The 8,825-nt window shown below is 40.2% G+C and overlaps 1 non-coding gene across 1 annotated transcript; it reads right to left on the bottom strand.

Annotated features, from left to right (window-relative positions):
• Nucleotides 1–6,066: 6,066 nt before the first annotated feature.
• On the bottom strand, nt 6,067–6,173 carry LOC131257115 (small nucleolar RNA R71). Its single transcript, XR_009177133.1, has one exon. It is a non-coding gene; the product is annotated as a small nucleolar RNA R71 (small nucleolar RNA).
• Between the last annotated feature and the right edge of the window lie 2,652 nt (nt 6,174–8,825).

An 8,825-nucleotide genomic window follows, 5' to 3' on the forward strand; every position in this document is an offset into this window, starting at 1 on the left:
AAAGAGAGTGTTTAGGAGAGATTAAAAAGAGAGCTTGAGAGAGGGTTATGAGGGATCAAGAGAGTAAGTGAAAGAGAAAAAGTAAAATTTAAGAAGATTAGGGGTGAAGAGGAGCTTGGTAGGCCATCCGATCGTTGATCTGAGATGATCCATCTATCCATCCTTCAAGGTGAGTGCATGGGAGGGTCAAAACCCTCCTCTTCTTTGTGATTTTTCTATTTTGGAGGGCCTACAATGGTGGGACCCACCTTGATTGTGTATTAAGTATGTGGTGGACCCCATAATGGTAGGGGGCCACCTCGATGGTTGGATCTCTTTCCCTTTATTTCCCTTTCTTTTCTTACTCTCATGGTGTTGTGGGACCCACAAGTGGGCCACGCTATTAGAGAGAGTGTTCTGCACGCTATCATAGCATGGACCACTTTATGTGGCTCACTATTATGTTTATTTTCTATGTAAATCAATTAATTGTGTAAGCACACTTGGATGGTGAAAATACATAAAAATTGTTGTGATCCAAAGCTTCTTAGCCTTTCCATGAGTTAGCCATTCAAATGGATGCAGTGGATTTCCTAAGTGGGCCCTACCTCACCCTTAAAACACAAGAGAGTGAGAGGGGCAGTGGTACTGTCGTTGCTAGATGCAACGTCCAGAGACACTCTGCCACCGTCTACCTCACAAAGCCACCGTGTGGGCTTCCCTCATGGGATCCATAATGATGTATATATATCATCCACACCATCCATCCGATTTCCCTTCTTATTTTAGGCGTTGAGCTAAAAAATAAAGCTAATTTGAATCCCAGGTGGGACATACCACAAATACTAAGGGGTTGGGTTACCCAATGTTGTTATTAGCTTTGCATGAGGGTTTGGAGTGACTCATGGGACACAAGTTGATGTATTTCTTAGATCCATAGCATCCATCTATCTCTCGGCTCATGTTAACCGTTAAAACTAAAAATCTAGCCGATCCAACCATCAGTGCACCACATCACAGCGGACGGTGGGACTAGGAGCACCCCTCACATCAGCCTTGTAGATGTGAGGTGGGGGCATCCCACTCGTGGACCCTACCTTGATGTATATATCCAATCCACGCTGTCCATCACCTTCTCCATATCATTTTAGGCTATGAGCTGAAAAATGAGATAAATCCGAGTCTTGAGTGCACCACACTGAGGGAAACAAAGTCCTTATGTTGGAAATTTCTAAGACCTACAATTGTTTACGTATATGATGGAACCTACCCAACATTGGACTCCTTTGGTCCACAGAGAGCTGGTCGACATAATAGACAAAATGGATTATCTACTCGTGGATCCCACATAGCAGAAAATAAAAATACATAGAGGAATAAAGGAAAACAAAGAAAGTATAAGTGGGCATTACTGCCTAGTGACATGAGGGCGGAAGCCTCCTTTGGCTGCCCCAACTCGTGGACCCCACCATGATGTATGTGTTTAATCCACACCATCCACCATCTCCTCCAGAAAATTTTAGGCCATGGGCCAAGATTTGGGGTAGATCTAAGTCTTGAGTGGGCCGTACTAAAGGGAATAGTGTCCATCTATTGAAACCTTCTAGGGCCTGTTGTGGAGTCCTTGATCACCTAAATTAGCCCAAAACAGAGTCTATTGGACCCCACTTGAGCTAACCAAGACGATGGATGGATTACAACATCCACTTGGGGCCCACCTTAATAGTGTATGTAAAACATACAACAAATATTGAAAGTTCTCTAGTTTGTCAAATTACGTGAATGTTGAGTCTGTCCTTAAGCGAATTCTAAGATGAAGATTTCAGGATAAAGATCTCAATAAGAGAGAAGATTAAGTGCTCAAAACGGGTAATGAAGCCTCACTTCCCTAAACCAAACCCTAAGGAATATGACCCCTATCCAACTTATAACTTACCTCAATTCATTGAAAATCATCTTTGGTAAGTTTAAATATTGAACACTTAGAATGATAGAGGATTTAAACATGTATTAGACAGATAAACTCGATTGCATTAATTTGTAATCGAAGTCATTTTCGATTCTATCGAACATGGCTCGATTGAAGTGAACATTATGCCCATTATGTCCAACAAACAACATAACCATCTGCTGGGAAATCTCGAACATCGAATATAGCTCGAGCTTATCAGAATTCAAAATTTGATAGCATCGAACCCTATTTGATTCCATCGAACTTGGGCACTCCTTTACATAGAATCATTCTCAAAAGTGTTCATCGATCGAATCGATTCACCTTCGATTACATTAAGAGTAAGTTCTCGATTGTATCGAATCAAACTCGATTGCATCAAACTTGAGGAACATTTTGCCCAGCAAGCTTTCAAAGAAAAGATGTATATCTTCGATCACATCGAATACTATTTGATGTAATCGAAATTCAAAATTCGATAGCAGTGAATGATAATCGATTACATAGAACTTCTTGACAAAATCCTCCAGCAACCAAAGGTAATTTTCTAAAGAATTTCCGATGGGATCGACCTAACCCTTAATAACATCGAAGTGCACATTGATGGAATTGTTGAGGGTCAAATATTGCATATTAGACCTCATTTATTACATAGATTTACGAACAAGGTACGGTTTAACTGCTTAATTTAATCGTGTTTGTGATGCAAGGTGAATTAACGAGCTTGGACTGAAAAAAGGGTGCTAAATGCATGGATTTGACGCTCCAGAATCACCAAGGCAAGGGATGGATTCCATGGGACCAAGATCGAGGGATTTACATGCCAGAGATCCGAGAAAATCGAGAAACTAAAGCTCAAATGGCCTGAAAGACATCTAGAATGCAAGATCACAGGGTTCCCACCATCCTTTTAGCTCAAAACTCCATAGGTGTCCTGAGGACCTTAAATAAGCCGTACACGTCAAATTTCAGTAGTTGGATACCTGTGGAAGTGGTCTAATGGTCAGATCAGCCTATGAATTACTGATCTGAGGCCCACCTGATATTCAGATATGCTTCAAACTCGGGATTTATCCATTAGATGATATGAGAAAAGACATGGACGGAACGGATTTCTCACGACCATTATGATGGTGGCCCATGAGCATCGTGTGAATAGAGAGTATACGTGCACTCAATGTGCACCGGATGGAGAAATCTGATCAAAGTCGGTATTGACCGACTCCTTATGCAAAACGGCAACTGCCGTTACAGCTAGGATCCGCACCAAACGCCGGTTGATGTTGTGGGCCCCGTCCATTGTCCATATGGATAATCCAAACCATTCACCAGATTCGCAAAGTCCTGCTCACCAAGCCATAGGTGACGATTTTTGAGGAAACAAGGAGGATGGGATCGCAAACATCCAAAAGGAAGACGGACGGTGGAATGAGATCATCCATGGGCTACCAAGAAGCTGATCCAAAATAGGTCATGTCCGACCGATTTTTCGAGAGGAAGCTAATGAACGGACTAGATCTCCCCACCGACGCTATTCATGGGCCCCACTTAACGCCGGAAGGATCCATTTCGGATTCCTTACGCATTACGCACGTCCAGAGAAACCCGGACGATCCGGGCTGTTACAGGATCTTGGAAGGGATCGGTCCGTCCATCTGGACTGTCCAAAATATTCCTAAGGTGGGACCGACCATGCTCAAGGAGACTGAACGGACCAGATCCCGAAAACAGGTTGACTTTTGGTGCCGAATGAGAGTCGAACGCAGGCTTGCTACGCATGATGCGAATTGCATTATCCACCAACTTCTCCACTCCACCGCCTCCAGAATTTTATAAAGAAGAAAGAGAGATACGTGGAGAGGGATCGGTGGGTCGGAGGTGCATCAAAGAGAGGACGGTGAAGACGGTTTCAATTTTACTTCTTCTTTTATTTCTTTCTTATTTTGCCTATGAAATTGTTTAGAGGTCTAAGCCTCATCATGTCTATTCTAGGCTAAACCTCTTAGCTAGGGTTAAGAGGTGAAGCTTGTAGCGTGATGGGAGAATTTATGCATGTACCTTTTGTTTAGATTGAAGGAATTTTTTATTTAATTTTATTATGGGAATACTTTTAGTTTTTAATGGCCTGTTGTGACTGAAATTACAATGGGTTTGCAAAGGCTTTGAATATTTCTTTTTCCTTATTTTGATTATGACGTCAGGAAGCCCTGTTGTTCGCCATCGTCTCCTGGGCATGGTTGGATGGCGGTATCCTTCCTAACCTTCATAATCATCTGATTGGTTGGTAATTAGTTTAATTCTGTTGTTGACTTTATCTCCTGGGCATGGTTTGGTGATGGAATCCATTCTAATTCATATACCTTTCATCTCTGTAAAATTATATCAGAGGAAGTTCAGTTTAATTTCCATGATTTTTGAAGAAGGCATAACATCTCCCTGATCTATACAAGTGGATCCTCTGAATCCCTAGTTTCTTATCTCTGATTTCTCTTAAGTTTTAGATTAATATCTCACCATTATTCATCACTTTATATTCGATTTAGATTTCATCTCATTCTAGTTTTAGTTCTATTTAGTTTCAGATTACGTACAGGTATCAATCCCTTGGGATTCGACCTCGGTGTCACCGAGTTTATTACTACATCACAACCCTATACTTGGGGTGTGAACAAGTTTTTGGCGCCGTTGCCGGGGATTGACGGTTGTGATGCTTTGAAATTAATAGGGTTTAGGATTAGTTAAGATTAGGATTTTACTAACTTTAGTTTTAGATTTTTATTTCTATTTAATTTTTATAACTAACTTGTTTCATATTTTGTAGGATCCTGACATAAACTTCTAAATTGGTAATCCTTTTTTAATTCCTCTACTTTTTCTATATTTTAAAATTAGGGTTTGAGTTTTAGAAATTTTCTAATTCTAGTATTTTTCCTATTTTTAGGAAATAGTTTATTTTAGAAGCTTTCCTCTTTTGTTTTTAAAAACTTGGTTAGTTATTTCCCTTTTTAGAGATTCTTTCTAATTTTAGAAACTAACTCATCTTTTATTTTATTTTTAAAAACTTTCTAATTCTGGAACTTTCCTTTTTAGAAACTAACTTTCTATCTTTATTTTTTAGTAACTTTCTAATTTTAACTCTTTTAGAATCTAACTTTGTTTCCTAATTTATTTTTAGAAATTTTCTACTTGTAGAATTTCTGTTTAGAAACTAACTTTCCTATTGTGTATGCTTTTAAGATAGAAATTTCTAATTCGGTAAGCTTTCTCTCTACTTTCTATTTTTTAGTTCTCTTTTAGTAATTTACTTTCTAGTTTAGGACTTTCCTAATTTATTTTAGAAATTTCCACTTTCCTTTAGGAATTTCTTCTTTTAGAGACTAGTTTACTTCTATCTTTCTTTTAAGGATTTTTTAATTCTAGACCTTCTCTTCAGAAACTGACTTATTTGTTTTCTTTTACAGGTTTTTAACTTAGGGACTCCAATTTGGTAACTTCTTTCCGACCCTCCCTTTCTTTCTAGAGTTTCTTTTCCTTTCTTAGGATTAGGTTTCGAATTTGATTGAGGGCTGCGAGTGTTTCATGCCCAAGTGGGCCCGTGACAACACTCGACGTCTCTTGATTGAAGGAGGATTGGTTGAGGGGTTGACTATCCATTGCAAGACTAAACACCACTCGAAATCCCTTGAGTTAATTGAAGTGATGGCTGAAAACCAACCTCTTCTACCCCAACCTAGGGTGGAGGACACTCAGGATGAGAATGAGGTGCATCAAGCACCCCCGCCACGTACTTTACGAGATTATTTACAACCAGCGGGGGTGAGTACGCCCTCATGCATGATTTTTCCTAAAAATACAGGACATATGGACATCAAGCCAGGGGTTATCGAACTCCTTCCTAAGTTCCATGGGCTTGAATCTGAAGAACGATATCTACATTTGAAAGAGTTTGATGAGATCATAGCCACTTATATTTTCAAAATGTGTCTGAGGACACAGTCAGGCTGAGACTTTTTCCTTTTTCCTTAAAGGAGAAGGCTAAGACGTGGTTACATTCACTGCGTCCTAGATCCATTGGCACATGGAATGATATGCAAAGGGAATTTGTAAAGAAATTTTTTCCATATCATAAAACGATTACCCTTAGAAAAGCAATCATGAACTTCACCCAAAAGGAGGATGAAACATTTTACCAATGTTGGGAAAGGTTCAAGGATTTAGTCAGTTCATGCCCACAACACGGCTTTGAAACGTGGCGCATTACAAATTTTTTCTACGATGGACTGACATCTTCCATGCGCCAAATGGTCGAGACAATGTATAATGGAGAATTCATTAATAAAAATGTCAATGAGGTATGGGATTACCTCGATAGTATTGTTGAAAAAACACAATCATGAGATTATTACCAAAAATCGAACACCACGTCTACGCCGACTCAATTAACGGAGAAAGGTGGATTGTATCTCTTGAAAGAAGAGGATGATCTTAAGTATAAAGTGACTACGCTCATAAAGAAAGTTGAGGCCATGGAAGGAAAAAAGGATAAGGTTAATGAAAGTGTTTGCGGCATCTGTGATTGCAACATTCATACAACTGAAAATTGTCCTACGATACCCGCCTTTCGAGAAGTGTTGAATGAACAATCCAATGTCGTAAATAATTATCAAAGACCTTTCAATGGACCAACCTCTAATACGTACAATCCTGGTTGGAAAAATCATCCAAACTTTAGTTGGAGAAATGGACAAACTGCTACTCCTCAAGGTTTCTTCAATCAAAATTCAAATCAGGGGAAACCTCAAGAAGAACCAGTTTAAAATTCCATACAAGTGCTGACCCAGGCAATGCAAGACTTTATGCAAAAGATGTATTCACGTATGACAGTTATAGAAAAGGGGATGTTTCCTGCACAACTGCTCCCCAATCCTAAACCGCAGTATAAGATAAGTAATCCTAGCTCTTCAAATCAAATGGAGCACGCTAAATCCATCACCACTCTTAGGAGTAGGAAGATCATTGATAAAACCCTTCCGGTTAGGCCCGAAAAGCCTCAAGAACCGAAAGAGGACAACAATGATGGATCTAGTGATGCCCCACAAAAATTAGAACCGGAACTTATAGAAAAGCCAGTTGCTCCATTTCCCCAATGGTTGGTCGCTCCAAAACCTCTTTCTAACTCTCAGGATATCCTAGAGGTGTTGAAACAAGTGAAAGTTAATATTCCTCTACTTGATGTCGTAAAACAGATACCTTCATATGCCAAATTCCTGAAAGACTTATGCACGACCAAACGACGGCAGAGTATTCAAAAGAAGATCTTCTTGACCAGAAAGTGAGTGCCATCCTAAAGCAAGATGTGCCACAGAAATTCAAAGATCCCGGTAGCCCAACTATATCATGTGTAACAGGGGACTATCGAATTGATCATGCACTTCTTGACTTAGGGGCGAGCGTCAATCTGATTCCCTACTCAGTATACAAACAATTGGGTTTGGGTGAATTGTTTGTATACTGAATTAAAATTCACCCTAACCACACTACAACTTGCTGATCGCTCTGTTCGTGTACCGAGAGGGATAATTGAGGATGTATTGGTCCAAGTTGATAGATTTTACTACCTTGTAGATTTTATCATCCTGGACACCGAACCCATCAATAACATGAGCACTCAGATTTCCGTCATTCTTGGTCGCCCATTCCTTGCCACTTCAAAAGCAATTATCAATTGAAGGAATAGTGTCATGATTATGTCCTTTGGGAATATGATATTGGAGTCAAACATCTTTTTCAATAACGGTAGAAACTTAGAGGATGATGACGATTTTCACGACATTAACATGATAGACTCTTTAGTGGAAGATACGACACCTCTGACCTTATCCTCTGACCCTCTAGAGATGTACCTGGCCCACTCCCATGATTTTGATGATGACATGATTAGGGAGACATGTGCCTTGCTTGATACTGCACCAGTACTTAAAGTTAACCGGTGGAGGCCACATTTTGAAGAGTTGTTCCAAACTGATGTAGTGCCTCTACCGTCTAACCTCAAGCCGCCGAAGCTTGACCTAAAACCTTTGCCCTCTGATTTGAAATATGTCTATTTAGGTCAAGATGAGACATACCTGGTGGTGATCTCTGCCCACCTAGAGAAAGAACATAAGAGTATGCTCATATCTACTCTCATTAAGCATAAGGGAGCCCTTGGATGGACGATAGCGGACCTCAAGGGAATCGACCCCTCGATTTATACTCACCGCATATATCTTGAGGATAATGCAAAGACCACTCGGCAATCACAACGTAGACTAAATCTAAACATGAGGGAAGTGGTTAAGGCCGAGGTTCTTAAACTATTAGATGTGGGTATCATATACCCCATATCCGATAGTCAATGGGTGAGTCCAACTCAGGTGGTTCCTAAGTAGTCCGGGATCACCATCGTAGCCAATGCCAATAATGAACTCATGCCAAGTAGAGTTACTACTGGTTGGAGAATGTGCATTGACTACAGGAAGCTAAATACCGTCACAAGGAAGGACCACTTTCCTTTGCCCTTCATTGATCAAATCTTGGAAAGGCTAGCTGGTCATTCCTATTACTTTTCCTTGACAGGTATTCGGGCTACAATCAGATTGAAATCGCTCCTGAGGATCAGGAAAAGACCACATTTACATGTCCCTATGGCACCTTTGCCTACAGAAGGATGCCATTCGGATTATGTAATGCCCCTGCCACCTTTCAGCGATGTATGAGGAGTATCTTTTCCGACGTGGTGGGAAAATATCTAAAGGTCTTCATGGACGATTTCTCTGTTTTCGGTTCATCTTTCAGCAAGTGTTTAGAAAGTCTTAAATGTGTGCTGAAAAGATGTGAAGAGAAGAACATGGTACTT

Source organism: Magnolia sinica, chromosome 9 (genome assembly GCF_029962835.1).
Source record: "Magnolia sinica isolate HGM2019 chromosome 9, MsV1, whole genome shotgun sequence".
NCBI lineage: Eukaryota > Viridiplantae > Streptophyta > Magnoliopsida > Magnoliales > Magnoliaceae > Magnolia > Magnolia sinica.